This window comes from Panthera tigris, chromosome B4, assembly GCF_018350195.1.
Source record: "Panthera tigris isolate Pti1 chromosome B4, P.tigris_Pti1_mat1.1, whole genome shotgun sequence".
In the NCBI taxonomy this organism is placed as follows: Eukaryota; Metazoa; Chordata; class Mammalia; order Carnivora; family Felidae; genus Panthera; species Panthera tigris.
The window spans coordinates 130,926,770-130,935,376 of record NC_056666.1 but is presented as its reverse complement, the minus strand read 5'-3'; positions in this window follow the sequence as shown (position 1 = coordinate 130,935,376).

The window sequence follows — 8,607 nt, the reverse complement described above, 5'->3', positions numbered from 1 at the left end:
TGTAAGTCAAGATCTGGGGAAACCTGGTATCTGTTTAGAAAATGAAGAGGTTGAGGGGCCCCTAGGTGCCTCAGTCGGTAAAGCATCTGGCCGACTCTTGATTTTGGCTCAGGCCATGACCTCACAGTCATGAGATTGAGCCCTGCCTTGTGTTCCTCGTTGGGTGTGGAGCCTGCTTAAGATTCTCTTTCTCCTTCTCCCTCCATCCCTCCTCTGTGCACTCTCTCTCTCTCTCAAAAAATAAAAATAAAAAATAAAATAAAATAAAATAAAAATGGCCTTAGAAAATGAAGGCGTTGAAATAGAGTATCTCTGCCACCCCTTTCTTACTTTCCTGTTCAATTGTTCCTTAAAGAGCAAAGAAAAACCAAGTTCAGAAAGCCAGAAGATCAGAATAAGGTGGCCAAGTCAAAAATAGGGAATCCAGTAGACAAGACACCTGAGAAGAGATATCTTTCCTGGAGAAAAGAGGGGTTGGGACCTTGGAAACCAAGCTGCAGCCAGTCAAGTGTTCTTCACCTGACACTGACTCGGATGTAGTGAATATGTATACTTTTTTGGTTGTGCAGTTCCCATTTCTCCATCATAATAGCACCCTGGTTTTCTTTTCTTTTCTTTTTTTTAAGTTCTTCTTTATTTTTGAGAGAGAGAGCACACAGGGAGGAGCAGAGAGAAAGGGAGACAGAGAATCCCAATCAGGCTCTGCGCTGTCAGCACAGAGCCCAACGCGGGGCTCAAACTCATGAACCACGAGATCATGACATGAGCCTAAACCAAGAGTTGGACGCTTAATGACTAAGCCACCCAGGTACCCCCAACTCTGGTTTTCTTTTAAAGAGTTACTCTCAAAAAAAAAAAAAAAAAAAAAGAGTTACCTCTCCCCTAAAAAGATTTTTTTTTTTAACAAAAGGGGAGGGCACCTGGATGACTCAGTCGGTTAAGCATCCAAGTCTTGGTTTCGGCTCAGGTCATGACCTCATCATGATCTCATGGTTCCTGAGTTTGAGCCCTGTGTCAGGCTCTGCACTCATAGTGCAGAGCCTGCTTGGGATTCTCTGTCTCCCTCTCTCTGCCCCCCCCCCCCCCACTCACAGTCTCTCTGTCCCTCTGTCTCTCTCTCTCTCAAAATAAATAAACTTAAAAAAAAAATTTAAAAAGAGTTACCTCTCCCCAATTCATATGGTCTATCCTGAGACATTGGACACTGAGTGACAGTTGCAAGGATTAAAACATGGGTTAGAAGCTATTCATTCGTGCAGTGACAGCAGGGCGGCAGAGCCAGCAGCCAGTGGCAGTGACCTGGCAGTCTGTTCTTGCTGCTAGACTGCAGGTTTCTGAAAGCTAAACTGCAGTGTCGCTCAGACTCCCGTCCATTCCCAGGGTGGTTTTCCAGCCTCCTGCCAATTCAGTGACTCCTAATGTCCTTCTGACAAATTTTCCTTTGTTTCATTTAGCCAGAGTTGGACTATACTACTTGCAACCTAGAATTCCAACCAAGGCACGGAGAAAGTGACTCCCAAATGCTGCTTCTGGGGAATGGAGAAAAAGGAAGCCAGGAGAGGCTTGCTTAACACTCAGATGAGAGATTCCTCCTCTATACCGATCTTTAATGGTTTAATTTTTTAAACATTTCTTTCTTTTTTTTTTTTAATTTTTTTTAACGTTTTATTTATTTTTGAGACAGAGAGAGACAGAGCATGAACAGGGGAGGGGCAGAGAGAGAGGGAGACACAGAATCGGAAGCAGGCTCTAGGCTCTGAGCCATCAGCCCAGAGCCTGACGCGGGGCTCGAACTCACAGACCGCGAGATCGTGACCTGAGCTGAAGTCGGACGCTTAACTGACTGAGCCACCTAGGCGCCCCAACATTTATTTCTTATTGAGAGACAGAGAGAGAGAGAGAGAACATGAGCATGGGAGGGGCAGAGAGAGGAGGAGACACAGAATCCGAAGCAGGCTCCAGACTCCGAGCTGTCAGCACAGACCCTGACACGGGGCTCGAACTCACAAACCGCGAGATCACGACCTGAGCCGAAGTCGGACGCTTAACCGACTGAGCCACCCAGGCGCCCCAACCAGTCATCAATAGTTTAAAAGGAAAGTTGAGGTTTTACGTGGCTGAATATAAAAGAAAAACTGAAAGATAGCAATGTCTTAAAATCAAGGTTTGGATTTCTCTCGTCGGCAAGTAACCAGAAGCCAGGCAGTCCAGAGATGCTATGGTGGCTCTACTTTCTCCTCAGGACCCCTGCTTTGTCATTAGGCTCTGTCTTTCTGCTTGACCACCCTAGCTCTTGGCTTCCGTCCTCAAGGTCACCTTATGGCCTAAGATAGTGCTTGGAACTCTAGTCAGAGAAACCAAGCTGGGGGAAGAAGCATGAAAGGCAGAAGGAGAAAAAAAAAAAAAGGTTCCTTCCAGCTGAGTCAGCCCCTGTGAAGCAGCCCTCCCACACAACACTTCTGCTTGTGTGTCATTGACTTGAACTCAGTCACACGGCCTACAAAGAAGTAGGGAACTAGTCTTTTGTTCTAGACGGCAATATGCCCAGCTAGAATTTAGAGTTCTGTAATTAAGGGGGAAGGGGAGAACGGCTGTTGGGTAAGCAAACTAGCAGTCTTTACCACAAAATCTTTCACTTTCTCAGCAAAGACACACTGATCAGTAGTCTGTCTACTTGTTTTCTACTTGTACAGGTAGAGCTGGTTGAAGAGTGTATCCGTTAGAATGCCTTCAGCTGCGGGGGCGCTCGGCTGGCTCAGTGGAGCATGTGACTCTTGAGCTCAAGGTCATGCGTTGAAGCCCCACATTGTGTGTAGAGATTACTTAAAAAAAAAAACAACAAACAAAAGAATGCCTTCAGCTGCAAATAACAGAAAACCCAGCTCAAAGGAACTTAAGCAATGACGAAATATGCCATTTCATGTAATAAAAATTTCAGAAGTTGACCTTACTAATTAACTAGTAAGTTCATTAATGTAACTAATATTAAGTTAATAGCAACTATATAACGTCATCAAGGGCTCACACTCTTCCTGTTTCTTCACTTTCCCATCCTCGGTGCTGGTTTGTTCTCCAAAAGTTCCTCTCATAGTCAAAAGATGGCAACAGCCGTTGTACCTTCACATCCTAGCATGACAACACCTAGATAAAGTGGCAACAAAGCAGCCCACTCGCACAGCTGCATTCAGCTCGTGGGTTGGCCGGAGGGTCTAAGATGGCCTCACCCGTATGTCTGGGGTCTTGGCAGGGATGGATGGGTGAAAGGGTAGGACTTCTCTCTGTCATCATTCAGTAGTCTAGCCAGAGCTTCCACCTGGGAGCTGGGTTTCAAGAGAGCAAGTGCTTATCAAACCTCTGCTCGTCTCATGCGTGCTAATGTCCCATTGGCCAGAGCAAGCCAGGCACCAAGCCCAGAGTCCTAGTGGGAGGGGACTACCCAGGGGCTTGAATGCCAGGAGCATTGGAAGTCATCAGGATAACAGTCTTCTACAGGGTATTCTGTTGGGCCTTTGCAGGTAGGGAGACTTCATCTTCAAGAGCTTACAATAGGGTCAGAAACATGAGACACAAGCTCTTAGAAAGTTAAATAGCAACACGGGATTTAAATATTTAAATAACATTTTAAGACGATGTGAGTCTGACGGTAGGCTCAGAGAAAGGGGTTTTGACCTGGGAAGGCTAGCTGGAATTTTCCCAAGAGGTCTTATATAGTGGTGAATGTTTCATGCTTCAGGGGCAGGCCTTCAAAGTCTTCCTCTTCAATGTGTTTAGTGCCCCAGTATTGATTGATTTCTAAAGAAATGGCTCAGTCTGACTAAGCAACATAAGCTGCCAAGGAGAGTATACCAGAATGCCTGTGATACGGAAGAATGGACTTTAATGGCAAGCAGACCGGATGTAAAGATTGACCTGAACTACGCATTGCCTCCCGTGAGCAAGTTCAAGTGAAGTTAAAGTTGCTTGATGAACATGGAATCAAAATAAGGTTTCTTGGGTATAAATCTTAAATTCTTAATGGGCTCTGATGGCCCACTGCATTTATCCTCATTCATTCATTCACATGTATATTTTATTTTTTTTTTCAACGTTTTTTTAATTTATTTTTGGGACAGAGAGAGACAGAGCATGAACGGGGGAGGGGCAGAGAGAGAGGGAGACACAGAATCGGAAACAGGCTCCAGGCTCCGAGCCATCAGCCCAGAGCCTGACGCGGGGCTCGAACTCACAGACCGCGAGATCGTGACCTGGCTGAAGTCGGACGCTTAACCGACTGCGCCACCCAGGCGCCCCCACATGTATATTTTAAATGTTATGGAGTACTCAAGACAAAAAAGTATAAAAAATAATGCAATGAATTATTTGTGAAATGAAATATTACCAATATAACTGGAAGACCCCTGAATATCCTCTAGGATTGAATCTCTTTCCTCCCCCACAGAATTATTCACTTTTATGAATTTGTTTTCAAATACTCCCATATATTTCTTAATTCTTACATTACATATATGTGCATCCCTAAGTTACAAAGCATACTGTCTTGTATTCCACCAATATTGAAACACCAGTTAGTTGCCAAGTACAACAGATATAGTAATGATTAATCGAGACAGTCTCTGAGGCATGAACTTGCAGGGAAAATCACGCAAATCACCCAAATAACCACAAAGCAAACAGCAAACAGCTACAAAGCGAAAGTACAGGTAGCTATGAGAGTATGCACTGAGGGAACTGCCTTGTCTGGGGTTGACCTGACCAGGTTTGGGGCAGATACGAAGACCCGCCAGGCAGCCTGGACATTCACATTGTCTTGACAAGGCACCCTCTGCCTTGGGTAGCTCTTGGATGGCTACTTTGCCAACCTTCCCTCCACCCACTTCCTCAAATACTTTCACTCCTTGTTGGCAGAGAGCAAAAAAAACCTGTTCTGAACACTACAGTCCCAATTCAATTCACAAGTACTGCCCAGGGAGTCAACTCCCTCATTTCCCAATCTAAGAACTGGTCTTTGCAACAATTCCAATAGGTAGAGGAGGTAAAGCCCATGTGAATCTACTCGCACTGACTTCTCTACTCTGAGCAGGAGTCCGTTAGGGGAAACAACAGGGCTGCAGTACCCCCATAAATTCTCAAACATATATGCCTAGGATTATATATGTATTTAAAAGCAAAAGTCTTCCCTTTTGATTCGATCTGAACCACCCCGAGATATCAGGTAGGTATATGTGTGAAGGGGTGTGTGTGTGTGTGTGTGTGTGTGTGTGTGTGTGTGTGTGTGTTTAGGCTTGATGTCCTTGTTTGACACAGTCCTTCCCTAAGAGATAACCCTGATGCTAGTTGGTTTTCCTCCAAGTGTGTGCAAACTGCATTTTGTCCCTGTGATCAAAATTATTTAAACACCAGAGAGTTCCTTCTCATTATATAATGCCTTAGAGACACCAGTTGGTGTTTAACTGACCCATCGATGTTTTCACTCTTTGTCCTTATGTTCTGATTTTTGGTGCCAGCCTGTTTCTCTTCACATTATTGTCTATGTAATTCCAAAGTACGATTGTATTTCTAAAGTGCAATTCTAAATGTACAATTAAAGTACATAATTACATACTTTCTGGTCAATTCTCCTTTTCATTCTGTTCTTCAGCAGGACATTGCCAAGTTTCCTCTCAGATTCTCTCCTCAGCTCTGGACCTGATCAACATCCCTACATCTGTCTGGAGGACACAGAGGAATCTATTTAAATACATGAACTCATTCCTGTAACTCCTGCTCGGCTGCTTTAACACATAACTACTCCCTCCCCTCCAGGGTATGAAGGCTGACTTTTCCTCTCTATGATTGTCAAAAGTAAACCAAGATTGCCAATCACTGGTTCTTCAGGTTTGTCTTCCCCGGCAAAGATAAGGCCCTGCTGTGGGTTCCGAGACTGTCAGGGCCTCCCAGGCACCAGCGGTGCTAGTCACACAGCTCTGGCAGGTCTGATCTTGAACCCTTGAGCCACACCCAGGAGAGCTCGGAGATGGGGGCCCAGCTGTGACATGGCAGATGGTTCTTGGCCAGAGTGACCCAGAAATTTGCTTGGGTCAGTTTTATGCTTCTCCAGAGCCAAGAAGGTACCATGGAAATCACCTTGGTCACTCAGTCCGTGGTCAGTCCAAGCCTGTGACAGTTGTTTTCTATTGCTAGCGTGCACAGAAGAGCCAGTAACGTCAGCCATACCGGGACTCCCAACTGCTGAAAACCCCGGGATTGGCCGCAACCTTTGCAACAGGGGACATGGGGCGGTGAGGGGGTGGGGGAGACAGGGGCTACAGGAGTGAGGAGCAACAGAGAATTCGGGGAACCGGAATCTAAAGAAAATTAGCTCCCTGTGCTTTACAATCTACTGGAACATCTCGGAACTTTCTCTGGACTGAGAACCAATTAGTTACCTCCTTTGTGGCTGCGAAAACACTGACCGTCTCTGCTCTCAACCAGTATCCATCTTGAAGAGGAACTCAGCACTCCATGGCATTTTAATGGCACCTCCGTTAAACAAACACCCTCTGCTGAGCACTAGAGAACATTACCGATTTTACTGAAGGTGAAGCCATTGCCTTACTGCCTCCTCTCCCACTTCCCCATGCAAAACTTTTTTACCTTCTCGGGCTTCTCAGATTTTGCGCTCCCATACACATCATTTAACCCTGTCTTTAAATTCATTTATATTCACAAAACAAAGAGCCTTCCGCTACTAGGATCCTTCGACTTAGAAGGCTGCTGGGGAACTGTAACAACTTTTTCTGTCACAAAAAAAAAAAAAAAAAAAGTTTCTTGTCCCACCCTAATTAGAAAGGTACATTTGCCGAGGGAAAGGGCAGGGTGGATGTATCATCCTGTGTATTCCAAAAGATAAGTGCCAAGCGTTTGTGTATGCGAGTGTAGTATTTGTCACACCTTGTTAATTATAATACCCCCTTTCTCATTTAGAGTCTTTAAGACGAAGTAACACTGTTAATCTCTAGGCTTGTGAGTCATTCTCTTTAATTCTTGTCTGTGTCACCCCTAGTGCGCTGACTGTATAGTCTCAACTCTCTTCCTCAGCCTGCTTGCGTGCTGTGTTGAGGGGAGGAACCGAACAGCTGCCCCCATTATCTATCAAGAGAACAGAAAAAATGTTTCCAGGTGGTGATTAATGCCTCCAAATGCCAGAGCACAGGAGATCACTTCTCCAAGTTTCCAAGCAGGGAGGGGACAGAAGTAGACCTTGAGTTTTTCTACTCGCACGTATAGACAAGGATTAACAAAAATCACAAAAGTTAGCATAAATATTTTATTTTATTTATTTATTTATTTTAGCATAAATATTTTAAATGTGGGTGAAGGCTAGAGAATAGAGATTTGCCGGAGCAGGCAGGTGGTGAGAGGTTGGAGCCAGAATTTGGAAGGCCTTCAATGTCAGACTATGGAACTAAAACGGGGTCCTCAGGCCATGGCGAGCCGTGGAAAGTTTTTAAGCAAGAGATTTATACAGAATAGCGGAGTTGAAAAACAGTGACAGTGGGATTCCATTCTCCTATGTCTCTCTAATACAGAAGCCACAAACACACACATTCAACTCGAGTCCGTAACTAACACCTCTCGGCCTAAATTTCTGCCTAGCAGCAATTAGCTGGACAGTGAAGCACCCGTTCTAGATGGAGCATGGCCACCTGGTCTGGGTTCGCCTTTTTGGAATAGCAGTCTTCAAATAGGACCCTAAGAAAATTCTGAAAACAGAATATATGCTGACACCCAAACTTCTTCATTGTAGGTTTAAATTGTTTGAAAGGATGGAATTTATGATATGGTGAAGTATTGACATTTTATTTTATTTTTTAATTTTTAAAAATTTTATTTTCTCCCTTCCCCAAAGCATTGACATTAAAAAATTATTTTTTTTAAGTTTATCTATTTTTGAGAGAGAGAGAGAGAGAGAGAGAGCGCATGTGAGTGAGGGAGGCACGGAGAGAATCCCAAGCATGCTCCTTGCTGTCAGCATAGAGCCCCATGTGGGGCTTGAATTCATGAACCATGAGTCATGATCTGAGTCGAAATCAAGAGTTGGATGCTTAACCAACTGAGCCACAAGGCACCCCAAATATTGACATTTTAAAATGAAACTGTCACATCACTCTTTTAAATGTATCCCAGTGTAATTTAAATACCATAGCAGTTTGATACCCAGCATCTCCCTTTAAAAATACATGAATAGGAGGGGCACCTGGCTGGCTAAATTGGTAGAGCATTAGACTCTTGACTTCGGGGTTGTTGGTTCAAGCCCCACGCTGAGTGTAGAGATTACTTAAAAATTTTAAAAATCTTTAAAAAAATAAAAATATATGAATAATTTATATCATTATTACTTAAATTATTATTCTTTATAATAATAAATGGTTTTATATGGTTTTCTTTTTATTTTATATGGTTTTCTTTCCTCTTTGAACTCTTATTTTCTTTCCAGAATTTTATCCCATGTTTTTTATATCCAATGTCTTATTCATTTAATTTTATTTCTCTGTCACCCAGAATTGTGGCACAAATATTCAATTTTTTTTTCTCATTTCCTATGATTCTAAGGCTCTACATATTAAA